The 16,101-nt window shown below is 39.6% G+C and overlaps 1 protein-coding gene across 2 annotated transcripts in view; it reads left to right on the top strand.

Moving 5' to 3' along the window:
- Positions 1-16,101, top strand: part of LOC145995131 (protein Wnt-4-like) — a 155,488-nt gene that overhangs the window by 117,995 nt on the left and 21,392 nt on the right. The gene's annotated exons all lie outside the window — the stretch shown is intronic.

The following is a 16,101-nucleotide window of genomic DNA, read 5'->3' as shown; positions in this document are numbered from 1 at the left end:
CGAATTATCCGAATGTTCTAATTATCTGGATATCCGATATTCGGATTATCCTAATTGTCCAGATTATCCGGATGTTCGGATCATCCGAATGTTTTAATGATCTGGATATCCGATATTCGGATTATCCGAATTGTCCAGATTATCAGGATATTCGGATTATCCGAATGTTCTAATGATCTCGATATTCGGATTGTTCGAATTGTCCAGATTATCCGGATATTCGGATCATCCGAATTATCCGAATGTTCTAATTATCTGGATATCCGATATTCGGATTATCCGAATTGTCTAGATTAACCGGATATTCGGATCATCCTAATTATCAGAATGTTCGGATTATCTGGATATCCGATATTAAGATTATCCGAAATGTCCGGATATCCGAAAGTGTGTGCATTATCCGGCCAATTTTATCGTTTATCCGTTTAACGGGTTATCTACATATTCATTTATTCGTCATCTTGGTATTTCACTTGACAGATTTTATACAAATCCTTCATCAAATCTGTACTATCTGGATATCGAATTATCCGGATATCAGTACTATCCAGATTATTCGTTGCATCCGAAAGGGATATCGGATAATTTGAAATCCGGATATCCGTTATCCGAATTTTGTGACCATCCCTAGTGCAGACACGTTTTATGACTGCCGACCTTCGTGGTGGAGTGGTTAGCGCAGCGAGTTAGGACACCATATAGTCCTGGTGGGTTCGAATTTCGGCTTGGGTACGTGTGTTCTTTGCGAGTGTCGCTTCATCAATTTCAGCATATTTTCATCTCATCCTCATCTTCCCGATTAGTCAGAAGGGAAGTAAAATTAACCAAATCAATCAATCAATCTATTTTTTAAAACTGCCCTGCTGTTTGATCCCGCATATCTGGAACATATATTGGTGGGACATTATTATGGTTCCGATAAACCTTTGTCCAACGCCACCGAATTGTTTTCGAAAATACTTCTCTTTTCGAGAAACCGTTATGATATTCCAAATTCTGAAACATTGCATCTTCTTAGAATTCCTTCCAGAGCATTCACGTTAATCTTCGTGTGGCTTGCTTTCCTTGTTGTCTAAATATCGCTGATGGAAAATAGGCTTACGTAGCCATCAGAGTATTGCGATATTTCGGCAACAGCAAGAGCAAACTGCATATGACTGCCATAGAAGGAATTCTAAGCAGATGTAATGTTTCAGAATTTTGAATATTATTTGTAGCATAATATTGCCATTCAGTCGTCTCACGATCTCTCAACCTTAGATTCCAGGTTCGAATCCCGATCGGAGCGTGGAAGTTTCTTTGTGAGTGACATTTTAATCTAATAATCCTTCATCCTCCTTGTTGCGATTTTCAGAAGAAAAGAGTCGTAAACTAACTTGAAATGCACGCAGGTGTACAGGTAGGACACGAAAATTTCTCGATCTTGGCCATAGTGGAGACGTAGTGATCAGCACCAAGCTCCGGGTGGTCACTAGAACTACTTCATGTAGAGATATTGTCGGATAAATTCCCACTTTACATCGTCCATCACAAGAATCAAACCCGGATGTTCCGCCTGGCAGTGATACTCCCTACCGATTCCAAATGTAAAGGTGAAACTTGTGTATTTAGAATCGTGTTGATTGTGGTCAGCACGTGTCCAAAATTGAAGCATACGTTTGTACTCCATCTCCCTCCCTAAATACTTTTTTAAGTTCATCAAGATTGCACTAAATACTATTTGCTAACGTTGTTCAAATAACAAATATAAACATATTAATAATTCAAATCCATGTAATGTATATTGAACATATACTGCTCTGGGCCTCACCTAGCCTCATTTTCCATGACTTTGGTGGGTGGGGAGCAAATTGAGAGTATCGAGCCCTGATGCTAATCACATCTTCGCCATGGCTGAGAGTTTGTAGAGTTATCCACACACACACTCACACTCACACACACACACACACACACTCACTCACTCACTCTCTCTCTCTCTCTCTCTTCCGTGTTTTCCTTAAGGAGCTATCGAATAGTAAAGCTTTAAGGTTTTAGCAGCATTAGAGGGGGATGTACTAAAGAGTGCCCTTTCGGAAGGTATACCCTGGACTGCATTCTTGCAGACTAACAAGGTTTTGGTCTCTAGACTCGCAGCCAGTCTAATCTCTGAGGAGTCTGTGTTGTGTCCTGTCCATGTATGTGTTTGTAATTGTCCTTTCATCAGTTTCATAGCATTGCTTTTCATCTCCATCTTCTGGATCAACCGAAAGTGGCAGAAAAGCTAAGCGAAGTAAAATAAATCTACTAGCTGTGTAAGAACAAATCTTGGTACACTTCATGCAGATTTGCTGGCGATGTCGTCTGTCTCTCTTTCGTGTTATTCCGAATCGAGGAAAGCCGGGAGAATTTTTACAGAGGGTGCCGGAGAGAGAAGTGAGTACAAATAAACAGCGTTGAGTTCGGGATGGCGAGAGGCAACCCTTTCGTCTCTGATAGTGGTAGGCCACCAAATAAACAGTTGGTAGTAAACCGCGGCCACTTCCCTCGCCCCTTCGGCCTCGCGTGTTTATTTGCTCTGAGTTTGTGGCTCGTAAACATGAAATAGCTACAGTTCCCAATGACGAACCGCTGATAGAAGCTGGATCTGTCAGACCGGATACAAACGGCTGGCTCGACACCTAGGTCGCACTTTTACCATCTGCACGATTTTCCCTCTTTCATTCGAGATAGAACGAAAAGACTTCACGCTCTTCTCCACCAGTAGGATGTGTATTTTGTTTACCCTTTTGGTGAATCGAGAATCTGAAATTATCTTTGCCTACTTTTCTTGATTTGATTTTACTTCACTTTTCTGCCACTTTTGGCTAATCGCGACGATCAGGATGAAAGAATAATCACAAACACACATGGACAGAACACAACACGACCCCCTCAAAGGATTATACTGGCTGCGGGTCCAGACGCCAGCCCCTCGTTAGTGTGCAAAATGCAATCCAGGTGGCACTATGTGGAAAGAGTTGACACTTGTGAGTGTCTTCAGAAAGGATCACCCCTTACACCCAGTGACAGAAATAAATATTGTCCAGTAACGAAAGAGTTGTAAAATTTATCTATACCAAGAAGACACTGATATGGTTTTTAATGTCAAACATTCAGTTATTCCTTGAATGTTAGTGACAATGGTTCTACATTAGCATGCAATGTTAATTGTGCATTATCCATTGTTTAGTGTTTTTTACTTATTCTAACACTACGTTTCGAGAGAGTACCTCTTCTCTCGTTCAGATGAACGATTTTTTTTTTGCCGGTGGCGGGGATCGAATGGCTGACAGACCTGTGATTTTACAACAAATCCACTGCGATTTGGATATTTTTTCACGATTAGCCAAGAGTGGCAGAAAAGTTAAGTAAAATAAAACCAAGCAAGCCTTTGTTGGATTTCGGCCCCTGGTACTTCAGGCCACCCCAAAATAATAATAATAACTGCTCGCTGTTCTTCTTTGCTGCAAATGGAGATTGGCCCGGCCATGTACATATATAGTGATGAAGGTCAAATATGCGCTGAAGCAACGACAAATACGCACTCGTGTTGACATGCGCGGACAATTACAGCAAAAATACAGATAAATATTGACTATCCCATATATATATGGTTTGATTAATTGATTTGGTTATTCAACTTCGCTTTTCTGCCACTTTTGGTTAATCGCGAAGATGAGGATGAATCATATTTTGATGAACTTGATGAAGGGCCACTCGCAAAGAGCCCCCATGTCCAGGCCTGGATTCGAACCCGGACCCCTGGCGTCGCAGTGCGCAGTGCGCTGTACTAACCACTCTGCGACGGAAGTCGGCTCTCGTGTATGTGGTAAAAATGATGTCACGGGACAGCCGCTTTTCTGGGTGTTGTGAACCACCATGACTCCCACATTCGCGTCGCCAATGGGTGAGGGGAAAGGAATAGAGACAAAGATAAGAAGAGAAATACGAAGAAAGATAGAGATAAATAGATCGATATATGGTGAGAAATGAAGGTTGTGCAAAAAAACGCAAGAAAACTCTTAAGACGCCACTCTACTGCTGCTAAGTGAAAGTGGAGGGGTTGGTTTATATCCACATATTTGGGCCAGGTTCCCTTCATTTCAAAAATATATGGATAGTTGGGGGAATCTTATACTAGGCACATAATGCACCGCTGGAGCTAACTCCCAACACAAAAGCACTACTAGTGGTTGATTTATTGCCCACTAAACCAATTCGTGCGAATATTTAGGCTAATTGTAACTTCCTGCTTTACAGCCATAATGTACATTATTTACGCGATGTGGTGACTTGTGGAAAAAGCGCCTTTGAAAGCCACGACAGACTACTGAATTCCTCTTCAGATGGTCCAAACTGGGCATTCCGATTGCTCTAAAGTTATGAGAACCCACCCATCACCTTGCACCTCTTTTTCGAAAGGGAAGCATTGAATTCTGTCGACGAAAAAAAAGAAGCACAAAATCCCAGCAAGATGAAGGAGAGACAGCGAAGCTTCCTTCCATCCTTCTTGACCACCTTGAAGGTACAACGGAAGACTCAAGTTTGTGAACGGGCAAAAAAAAAAGTGAAGAAAAAATAGAGAGAATAAAGGCTTTTGGTATGAACTTTTATTGAGAAATGTTGGTTCCTAGCATCCCGCCGAGAATAGTAACAAAAGATGTGTTGTGTTTTCTTGCGTCCTGCCCAACGCCTCGTCACGGCAATAACCCGCCGTGAATCCGGTCCACTTGCATTGCAGCTAGCCCCCTCTGTTATCCAGGCTGTTAAACCTTTCCGGCGGAGGAATGTTCTGAAATGTCTCCAATGGAGCTCAATAGCTTTTGTTATCCGTTCTGTTACCTTTTACAACTGTTTCGGGCAGAGAGAGCGAAGAAAAGCAGAGGCAGATGTTGATCTTTTTATGGGATCCGACCCTCAAAGATTCTCTTCGCCTTATCTGTTAATTTCCAAACTTTCTTGACAAACCCTTCTTTCTCTCTGCACTCCTCATTTACTTCCAGAAGAAGGATGGGGGAAAACTCGACGTTTTATTGCGCTCCCTAAAAACAAAAAATCTGCGCCCTGGACACATGCCCATTGTGACAATTTTTAAAACTAGGGTTGGGAAGAATCATTGTAGACAGTTTTTTTTAAAGAATACTTTTGGTCTGAAAACAAATATACTTCTACAATATGAGATGCTATGAAATTACAGTCAACCGGCCCATTCACGGCGCTGAACGGGTACTTTGAGAAAATCCTGTTTCCCTGCGTCTGCCTCGGGGAGAAGGGATTTTAATGTTGCCGCTTCTTGCTAAGCAGTAGCCCTAATTGGTTGCTTGACCGCAATTTCCTTCGTAGGTAAACGCGGTAGCAGATGATCACTGCCGGCTGAAACGGCGACTCCACTGTAGTTTGAAGGATGCTTGAAAAATGCAACAGAGCTTATAAGCACACAATATTTCACATTCCAATTATACGGTATGTATTTTTGTCGCAAGCCTGACTTTTCTTCACTTTTGGCAAATCGCGACTATGAGTGATGATTAGATTAAATTGATGAAGAGACATATAAAAAATAACGATCACGGCCAGGCCAGGACTCGAACCCGGGAACCACTTATACTTGTTCATGAAGAACTATATCATATATAAGCGTAGAGGGATACACAAAACATTGTGAGTAAAAATATTACAGGAATGATTTTAAAACTTAGTGTTTGCAATTGTTCCTCTCCATTCTACGCAACAAACATTAAGAACATTTTTATGAAGAAGACGAAGAATTGCAGGAAGCTGTGCAGAAGAGCCCATGCAGCGAAACAAAAAAAGAGAACGGAATCCAATGCAGTGATTAGCTTGCGAGGGACTTGATGATAATAATATACTTGTTGGTAATTAGCAACGTATGTCGATGGAAGGTAACAGAATAGCGCTTTAACTCCCCCCGCTCCCTGTGGTCAGCATCTCAACAATGAAGGGGAAGTACCCTCCAGCAACGAACCAGCGCATTGTTCACTCAACAAAGCTAGAAGAGTTAGCCATTGTTACCCTACCGTTTTCATTATTCGTGACTATATTTACAAGGATTATAACATGGAATGATGGAGGGAGGTCGGACAACTGCTTTCCGATTACAACTACTGCCATGAGATTTTCCCTTCTGGCTATGTACGAGATCGGATGAAAATCGTGTATGTAACGTCCGCCATTATTACACAAAATACACGATGTGATATAGGTCTACTGTTCACAGTCGGAAGGAAAATATAAGCAAATTCTGATTTAACAATTGAGTACGGAGAATTGTGGGGAACAAAGCATTATTTCACAAGAAAGGTATAATTGTGTGTGTGTGTGTGTGTGTGTTTGCGCCCACATTTCATTTCAAATTTTATTTTCGTTACGATTTCGTAGACATTGTACTTCCATACCCTCAGACATTTAAAATGTGGATTATGGAAGCTTTTTTCAATAATGGAAGGTTTTAAAACTATTTATTAAATTTATTTGCTATTTATCTTCCTAAAACAAAATTTATATATACGTATTATTGAAGGTTTTGCCTTACAGTATCTAAAAACTGTACAATGATATAATTTCAAAGGAAATACGCCATTAACATGCTATGTTGCGTTCGAAAATAATTTTCCTCTCGTGTAGACTAATATGAACAATATTTCTGAAACTTGTCCCGTTAGGTTAAAAGTGTTTGAAATCTGTCAAAATTCAGTAACCACTTCTAAAATCTATAAAATATGAACAAGAACTCTACAGAACTTAATGGAATGATGTAAAGACAACACAATATTTTATTTTTACAATCCAATGTAAACGTGATATTATTAAAATAATGTATGATTATATAGCGAGGAATTAACGAAATGCGAATGATCATGTTCGTTATTCATCTGACTTTTGACTTCCTGAACCTCTTTATGACGCTCATTCTTTGATGAATATTTCAATTTATAATTAAAGTGATGACATAATGATTTTTATGCATGACCAGTTTATCGTATCATGTACTGTAGTAGAGAAACTACTAATCTATAATCGGTTTTGTGGTGGTTATTAATGGGTAAACATATTGACAGCCAAAATTCCAATGTTTGTATATATGTAAACTAATGCTACCTGGATCGCCTCACTGGTTGATTTCGTTGAGTGCACAATTCCCGACCTGACCACCGAAAGTTCATGTTCAAGTCCCGAACTAGACGTGAGTGTCCAACTCAGCTTCTTCCTTCGTCAATTTCACATCAATCATCCATGGGCGTAGCCAGAAATTTTAGTAGGGGCCGGCACTCGGATCGTTGATAAAACTTGTATAGAAATAACAACAATAATTCTTATCATAATGATTATTATTGTACAGTAGCAACTGTTATCAAATATTAAAAAATAAACCAATTTTATTCCAAACTTATTAGTATAACTCTTATATTACTATCATCATCATCATTGTATCCTTGTATTGTGGACACCTCGTTCAAGAAAAAGCTCTAATAGATGGGAGGAAATTTTAGTCCTAAATTTTATGTTGTTTCATCTCTCACATAAAAATCTCATGTTTGGAATTACGAAAGCTAGTGAAACATTTATTGTTTGGAGTAAATGATAAAGTATGAAACATAACTAGTTCATGCATTTTACATTTATTTTTTCGATCTAATGCATTTTTTACTTTGGTTATTCTGTTCGAATACTAATCATCTGAACTAATTTTGTTATTAATAGCCCTCGGATGTTTAGGCTCTAAAAATGGGCTTTTAGGTTCTAAAAATAGGCTTTAAAAATCCCAAAATAGGTTCCAAAAATCTGCAATTAGGCTCGAGAAATCCTAAACTAGGTTCCCAATAACTTAAAATGGTTCAAAAATATTGATAGCTACACTCGTTAAAAACAAAATTTCAAAAGAACTGTAGGAAACTTTAATAGGTATATATAACAACCAAATATTCATTTTCTAACCAAATTTTAATTTGTATACCTCATTTTCAAAATTATCCACAAATTTGTGTAATACTATACTTTTGTTGTTAGCAAAAGTTACTTCTTCACATGAAGAATAAATTACGCTACCTATGATTTGCCGCACAAACAATTTTTTCATGTTATCCATAGTCAAACTCAGTTTTTTGTCTTTGAGTATCATCTTATATGTTGAAAATGGTCTTTCAAGATAAACATAGTCAGTGTGGTGCAAATTTGAATGCTGAAACGTTACTTCGCAAGGCGTAAATGCCACAAAGCACCAAACTGCCGCGAAAAGAGCAAAACCACATGGATCAGGAGTTTGTACTTTGGACTGTCCGGGTAACAGTGGCGCCAAACATTTTGCTTTGTTTAGAGTTTTGAAGAAACATCATGGACTCGGAGTAAGGAAATTGGCAGAGCAAGTTTCGAACGGTTAATCATTAAAATGTTTCGTCACCAAACACAGCAAATACCTATGTGTGGTATAAAAACCATGTAAAACCTTAACGAAAATGTGAAGACCTAAAAAAAGGCTTGATTTAGGCGCAAAAACCTAAAATAGGTTCTAACAAGCAAAATAGGTTATTTCAGGCACTATAAAACTTCATCAGTTGTTGCGTTTTTTAATGAAACGATGACGTCACTTGTTATTTCTTATTTACCTGCAAGGGGAAAAATAGGCTAAAAACATAAAATCCGAGGTCTAGTTATTAAGTAGCTATAAAAATAACAAGCTGTGTGCTTTTCGTAACTTGAAACCAGTGGCGTGCCCAGGATTTTCGAAAGGGAGGGGTTTTGTATATTTTTTCTGGTAGTCAGCTCTTATTTTGTCATATTTTCCTACCTTTGACGTTCTACTGGTCCCAACGGGGTGTTATAACCCCCACCAACCCCCCCCCCCTTGGGCACGCCACTGCTTGAAACGTATTCTGCCAATTTCCAAAGAGGGGTCGACTGACCGGTTCGTCCGCCGTATTCATTCATTCACAATGACGCGAATACTGAAACATCAACGTAAAAATCTGTGAAAATAATAAGAAAAAAGTATTCCAGGAAATTTGCAATATCTTTTTTCTCGTGGAAAGCGATACGATTTAGGCGTTATCTCCTTTACGCTGGCATGTGGATACAAACTGTAAATATAATACCAAAGAAAGGGAAAAAATTAGGCGATGAAAGCGCAAGGAAACCATCTTCCGGTTGGCTGCCCATGAAGCTTTCGGTGTGGTCCATCATACAACGAAGCCTCGATCCATTGTTCTGCCATGTTCACTTCGCTCACATGAATGAATATCAAGAGGCGGCCATGTTTCTCAACCAGATGGCCAATTTGCTCCGACCAATGCTTTTGTTGGACGTCTCCTCAGCTCGTTGGCTGTCTACGGAGCCTTTGTGTCTCATTGTTCCGAAAACACCAATAACCTAACGATCTGAACTCTTATGGCAGTGGCGGGCGGGGAATTAGGTTTCTCATGTGGAGCATGAACAGATTCCGGTTCCTGAGATTCTCATGTTACATCAAAAACCCTTCCTCGTCATTTTTTTGTCCTTACTTGTTTTCCCAGAGGGGGAAACGGATGCAGTTTCAGCGATAATGATTTCGAAGCAAGTATTTTTTTATATTGTTGACATTGAGCAGGTTATGTGAGAATTAATATTCCATAACCAAGGAAAGCAGTGTTGGTTGTGTTGTTCGGGTTTTTCGAATAAAGCCGGGCAAAATTGGGGTTTTCACAATGCATGTATCCAGTTATACCAATGAAATCCCATCATCCTTTCTTGCAGCAAACCTACCAGAAGGCCTAGCTATACTACATTGAATTTTTGGCATAATTTAGTTATGTTTCCACGATTATGGCTTATAAATATTCAAGTATTCACGATCTGTTGTTTGCAAGCAATTGAATGCTCTTTTGTGACGGGAAATTGCTTTCTTAATGGCGGTCAGTGTCGGGTCTACAAGCAACAAAACTCCGCGGTGCGGGGGGACCCGGAGACAAGTAAGCCTTTAGGGGGTCCCTCAGCCATTGGCATATTGCAGGGTTCGTATATGTGTAAGAATAAACGTAGTTACACAGGGGTACAGAAACGAATACAATACCTTGTTATGCAGATAAAGGTAATGTTTCCTGTGCATATAGCACCGTGCCATGAAGGCACATTTAGGGTATGTGGGGCCCCTCATATTTCCGATGTCGGCAATCTTGGAGGTGATGTGATCAGCACCACGCTGCGTCCGCCTTTAGCCCTTCTCCCCCGGTACCATTTGATTTGAGGCTGGGTGGGTCCTAGAGCTGCATTATGTGGGAACAAAGCCGGAAAAATCCCGACCTAACATCACCCACTCCGTGTTTCCAGCGTGGCAGTCAGACTATAATCTAATGAGGCTCGAATTTCACGAGAAATGCAGTGGTGAAGATTTCGTCAACCTATCTTTCTTTAATCAGGAAAAAGTTACTACTGCATGATTGTAACAAATGTATCATTTTCTAGGTGTAAGAAAGCAGTGTCATATATACTATATCACATCACGCTCTGTGACATCACCTCCTTCCCATTTAAAATTTGAGTTGAATTCAATATTGCGGACGTCCGCTTGGAACTCAACAATGGATTTCCCCTAAGCCTAACCTGTTTCTATCATGACCAATTCTATCCAGCCTAACTCCTTTACTTTTTATAGGGGGTGTTAAGGGACTTTTGAATCACCCTGTAGTCCCTTGTATGTGACTTTGTCAACATGAGATCAATAATCAGCAGTGGCGTAGCATGGGCATTTCGGGTGGGAACGGCAAGTCCGAAGGAAGGGTCGGCCCTTTCTTGCTTAATAATTTACTTATGGTATTAGTCGCCACAGGTATTGTTTATTTGCCTGAAGTCAGCTGGGTTTTCAATCAAACATCATTCTTGCATGTTTTAGCTAGAAAATGAGATGCCTCACTATGCAACAAATGTTTTGAACTCTGGTCTTTTTTTATACCTTTCGGCATGACGCAAGTTATTAAAAAACCTACCTGAATCACAAGCGCCTCTGCGCAACAATAGATCCAACTACTGATTGATTTGGTTTATTTTACTTCGCTTTTCTACCACTTTTGGTTAATCGCGAATATGAATATGAGTGATATTTGTGAAGTTCATGAAGGGACACTCACAAAGAACACCTGTGCTCACACCGGGATTCGAATCAGGGGCCTCTGTCGTCTTGGCGCGCTGTGCAAAACACTATGACACGGAGGTGGGCGGATGATCCAACTATCGTACACTGTACTGACGTAACAGTGCCGATTAGTAATTCAGACCACTGTTTATTACATCTTGAGAATGCTGATAAACATTTTAAAATAATTTTATCCAGAGACCATTCGATGTTAAGAGTTTTCAAATGAATGCTAAACATTTCCATTGACACAATATTAAGCAGTTAGGTAATAACGAAATAATAATAATAGAAAAAAAATAATAGTTTTGCGGGTTAAGTGGTAGAGCAGCCACGGGCTGAATTTCTACCACGAGGACTTCATCAACTTATTTGACAAAAACTGTGTTGATCGTTTAGTTTTTAATGCACATCGCTGTTCGTGCGATAAATTATACAATGCAATTGCCATTAAGAAGTGGTATATTTGAGTTTGGTCAATATTGCATATTGTAGCATCACATAGCACGAGTGGCATGAGCGCGAAGAACCGGGTAGAAATTCTACCGCTGTCATCTGCTTCAGAAGGCAGGAAGGGTCACATGAACCAATCACGTAGCCCTCTGCTCCGTACGCTGGCGTACGATAGTGCATTTGCGCGCGTGCTGTAGAGATCCAAGCCTGTCCAAGCTTTCCCTCCAGATAGACAGCAAGGAATATAGAGTCCTTTACGCCGAACCTGCTCGGCGTCCGGCCAGGAAAGGCATTGAAAAAAAATATATGCTAGAACGAGTGTTATTAGTGGAGCGTTGCAAGCGGATCGCGAAAAATAGCTATTTTAATGCCATGAAGGTCAAACATATATGAAATTAGTCATGTTTTACTTTATATTTACAGCATTTACGCATTTTTGAAATTTTAAATCTGGGAACGCCGGGCGTACGGGCGTACTATAACGCTACACCACTGATAATCACACACACACGCATACATTATATATGTATATACGTTTTTATGTATGACGTGTGTGTATATATGTGTGTGTGTATATATATGTGTGTGTGTATATGTGTGGGTGTGTGTAAAAGTAGGTAGATATTTGATAATATTTTGCGGGGGGGGGGGGCAAGCTTTGTAGATCCGGCACTGATGGCGGTCAAAGAGTACAGTGACGCAGGAAGAGGGGAGGGGGAGATAAAGGGGTACAATGCACTGCCCTAAATCTTTTGATCCGAATTGTACCCCTTGAAGCCCCTTACATAATTTGACAGAAGCTGCCGTTCAAAGAATCGTTTTTTATTAGCTATAGCTAAACGCAAAGATCCTTATTTTGTCTACACCATACGACGCCAGAGATCCCGGGTTCGAATCCCAGTATGGGCATGGGTGTTCTTTGTGAGTGTCCCATCAACAATTTTCTCATACTGTGACTCATCCTCTCCTTCGCGATTAGCCAAAAGTGTGAGAAACGCGAAGTAAAATAGACCAAACCAATCAATTTGTCTACATCATCTCCCTATGTGAAAATTCAAACCACCGTAAACCTATTATACTACATTGTGGTACTATTTAGCTCACTTTAGCTCTCGGAAAATTCTACAAGGAAGTAAAAACTGCTTTAAATGAGTGCAAAACGCTTCAATGAGGCCCATAGCTTTATCTCCTCCGGAATTGTAAATTCAACACAAAATTGTTGAATCACAATGTAATCCTTGTCTTTATGTAAGTTCTGCGGAAATAAATCAACTTCGTATTATACAAGAGTAAACAAATATTTTGCTTATTTCATTTTGAACCTATAGTAAGTATTTCAAAGAAGGGGAGGGGCGTGATTGGTGGATCATGTTATTTATCGTAATTGAGCCTGTGCAGCGTTGTTGCATATGTTTAGGATAAAATAAAGTTTTCGATGGTTCGAAACGTCGAAACGAGTCGCCAAGCAGAGGATGAGATTATTGTAATGCAGTGCATCCATCCTCTCTCACCCACTTTAAAAGTTGACTTAATCAACCACCTTGCATTTGTGATAATAATCTTGGATGTGATCATGAAAAATCACCGAGAACAGTCAGTTGCATTCAGACCCTGCTGTGAACGCTTTATTGAATTTGATCAATATTCCTTTTCACATACGCAATAATTTTGTGAAATTGTGGTCACGTTTACATCCACCCAATTATTTTAACACACAGATAATTACTATAATCGATACTGGAAGCATTCACCTCCTTGATAGCGTAGTGGTTAATGGTATCGCATGGTCATCAATAGGTGCTTCGATTTCCGTAGAGGCATATAGTTTATTACATACCACTTTAAACTATAGATTGAGTCCCGATTCGCCTAGCCTGAGCATGAAGCATACTTGTACCAAAAGAGTCCCATTCCTGGAGACTTATAAACAATAACCTTCTGAAAAACGCACGTCAGTTCCATTAATTGAAGTAGGCTATTATTAGCTCTTCTAGTTATTGCTTTCAGAAAGTTCAATCAAACTGTTCACCATTCATTGTCTCATAATTTTTAATTTGATGTGAATTTCTGTAATACAGAACTTTTTGCTGCCCCCCCCCCCTTTCCGAGATACTGAGCTGGGCCTATCCGGACCATCCCTGGTGTTATCTGCTTATATTTTTAACTGCGTCACAATGGATTCTGCTGATTATATCCATAGAATCACCCCGTCTCCAAATAATACAGCACGCATCTCCATATTTCTTTCTCTACCATTCTCCCAAATATATAGGTTGTATTGTAAATACAAATAACATAGTGGAAGATGAAATTGCGGAAAGAATAGCAGTATGAAATCGAACGTGATGCATGCTTTGTTGTTGCCCGTACATTGGAAAATAGAAATGCCGAAACGAAAATGTAAGCTTTCTGGTGAACTTATTTTGTTTTTGTTAAATATGGTTGGGTGAAACTGAGTGATTGAGCACCCTCTTAAATCGTGTTCTAAGATCTTTTATGAAAAGTTTTATTCAACCGTCATAATATACTGTAAACACAGGCACCTAGCCAGGGCTGAAGTCCCCCCTGAAATCGTACAAATATCTAATTTAAATAGCGTATAGTGGTAAATAATTTTACTTCCTTAACAGGATTAAACATCTTGTGTAATATTTTTAAAACTTCAGGGCTTCTACCCCCCCCCCACTTTTTCGCCTTTAAATGGCGGCTGCTGATAAGGGATGAGCCCCCGAAATAAAATTCCGGCTACGGGCCAGAGTATATCGAAGTTGTAATAAAGCATAAACAAACGAGTTGATGTAGGAATGTAATATATGTGTTAATTAATTCATGTTTTTACTGATTTTTTAAAAAAATGAGATGTCCTCTTTCTCACTACTCAAAATGTGGTAACTCTGAATACCGCCCATTAGAATTCACTACACTTGTAATATAAATTCGAGTGTTGAACTGTGGTTAAAACGATATCCACCATTCGAAAAAAGTCAAGCTGAATCTTGAACTTTCAGTTTCATTTCTTACGTTCCAAATTTGCCGAACTCGAAAACAAACAAAAGAATGCCGTAGTAATTTTCAACTTAAGCTAAATGGCCGGCTTTTTCCGGTTTTTATAGCCGCAGTTTTTTGAGTGACAACCTTTAAGCACGACAAACTTTCTTGCTGACTTTGATTCTCCTTGTTTTCGTCCATCTCCCCCCCTCCTTTCCTCGCTCAGATGTCGGGGGACGGGGAAGAAGCATATATATGATTCCCCTCCATCGGCGATCCCGGTCTTTGATAACGCGGGTATTTCTGAGACAATATGGAAGTCTGGACTTTGAATGACTAGCTGGGGTAAAGCCATTCGGACGATGTCGATTTCGACCACCACCAGAGGGACAGGGCGGAAGAGGATGGTCAGTCTCGGTTATTGCCATGCGGGAAGTGGGGGTGCAGCTAGCTCATCCGTGAAATCTAGTTCTTCTTTTCCCCTGAATTATTCTCTTTTTTCCCCCTTTGCGTTGATAAAGCGAGCGCTTCTTCCTTACGCGTCTTTCCACCATGCAGAAAACAAGCACATTCCTAGATCCTGCACAAGGGTCTATCATTGTTGATACTTCCGTCTGCCGAGGCGATTTAAAGGGGCCAACTTCACCGAAATGAGCATTTGATGTTTCAAAAACAACCAGTCCTGGACACGATTTTTTGAAATTTTATTATGTTTATTGTATATTGTTGTCCATGTGTGTCGGACGTGCAAATGTTGTTATAAAAATCAAAAGTTTTATATTTCATCTAATTGTTGTTGCATTATCATCACCGCACACCACGTGCGGGGTTGAGGTAGAAGATACCCCTCCTACGGTTGGTTTCCTACTCCCAATCATTAAGGAGTCTTGTGTTCTAACCATTGTTAAATTTGTAATAGAACAGTGGTTCCCCCAGGACCGGTACACGAACGACTTGAAAGGGGGTACGCGATCAGCTCAGAAGAGAAATTCCGAGAATACCAACACCACAGCCTTTTTGCTGCAGGTGTGTAGAGCAGACTTCATTGTTTCATATTTCTTAGCTTTAACACTCAACTGGAAAATAAGGCTGATTTTGTCACTGATACTCTTATCTTTATTCATATGTTTTGAAATAGAATACTCGTTCGAAATCTATAATAAACTAAATTTGGAGCCGAATCTCTGCTTGAAAGTTTGAAGTGCACAATAAGACATCAAGAAACTGTGTCAGGCTATGCAGGCACATCTTTCTCACTAGAAACCCTGAGGATTTACAAATAAGAACTCCAAAATTGTGCTTGACTTTTGTTTGCAAACTTATTTTTGTTCTTTACTTATTTTTCAATAACTCTGGGAAAATATATGAAAATTAAAGTGTTTTATGTATTTCTAAGCATGCATGTGTTCAACATTTTTATTTTTTGTAACTAATCGTAAAGGTACAGGTAAACGTAGGAACACTCAATACATTTATAAACGTAGGATTCTAATGTTAATTTGTTTACCATCTTTCTACAT

This window comes from Lepisma saccharinum, chromosome 11 (genome assembly GCF_977018435.1).
Source record: "Lepisma saccharinum chromosome 11, izLepSacc3.1, whole genome shotgun sequence".
NCBI lineage: Eukaryota > Metazoa > Arthropoda > Insecta > Zygentoma > Lepismatidae > Lepisma > Lepisma saccharinum.
Note: the sequence above shows the minus strand (reverse complement) of the source record. Positions and strands in the feature narration are given on the sequence as shown.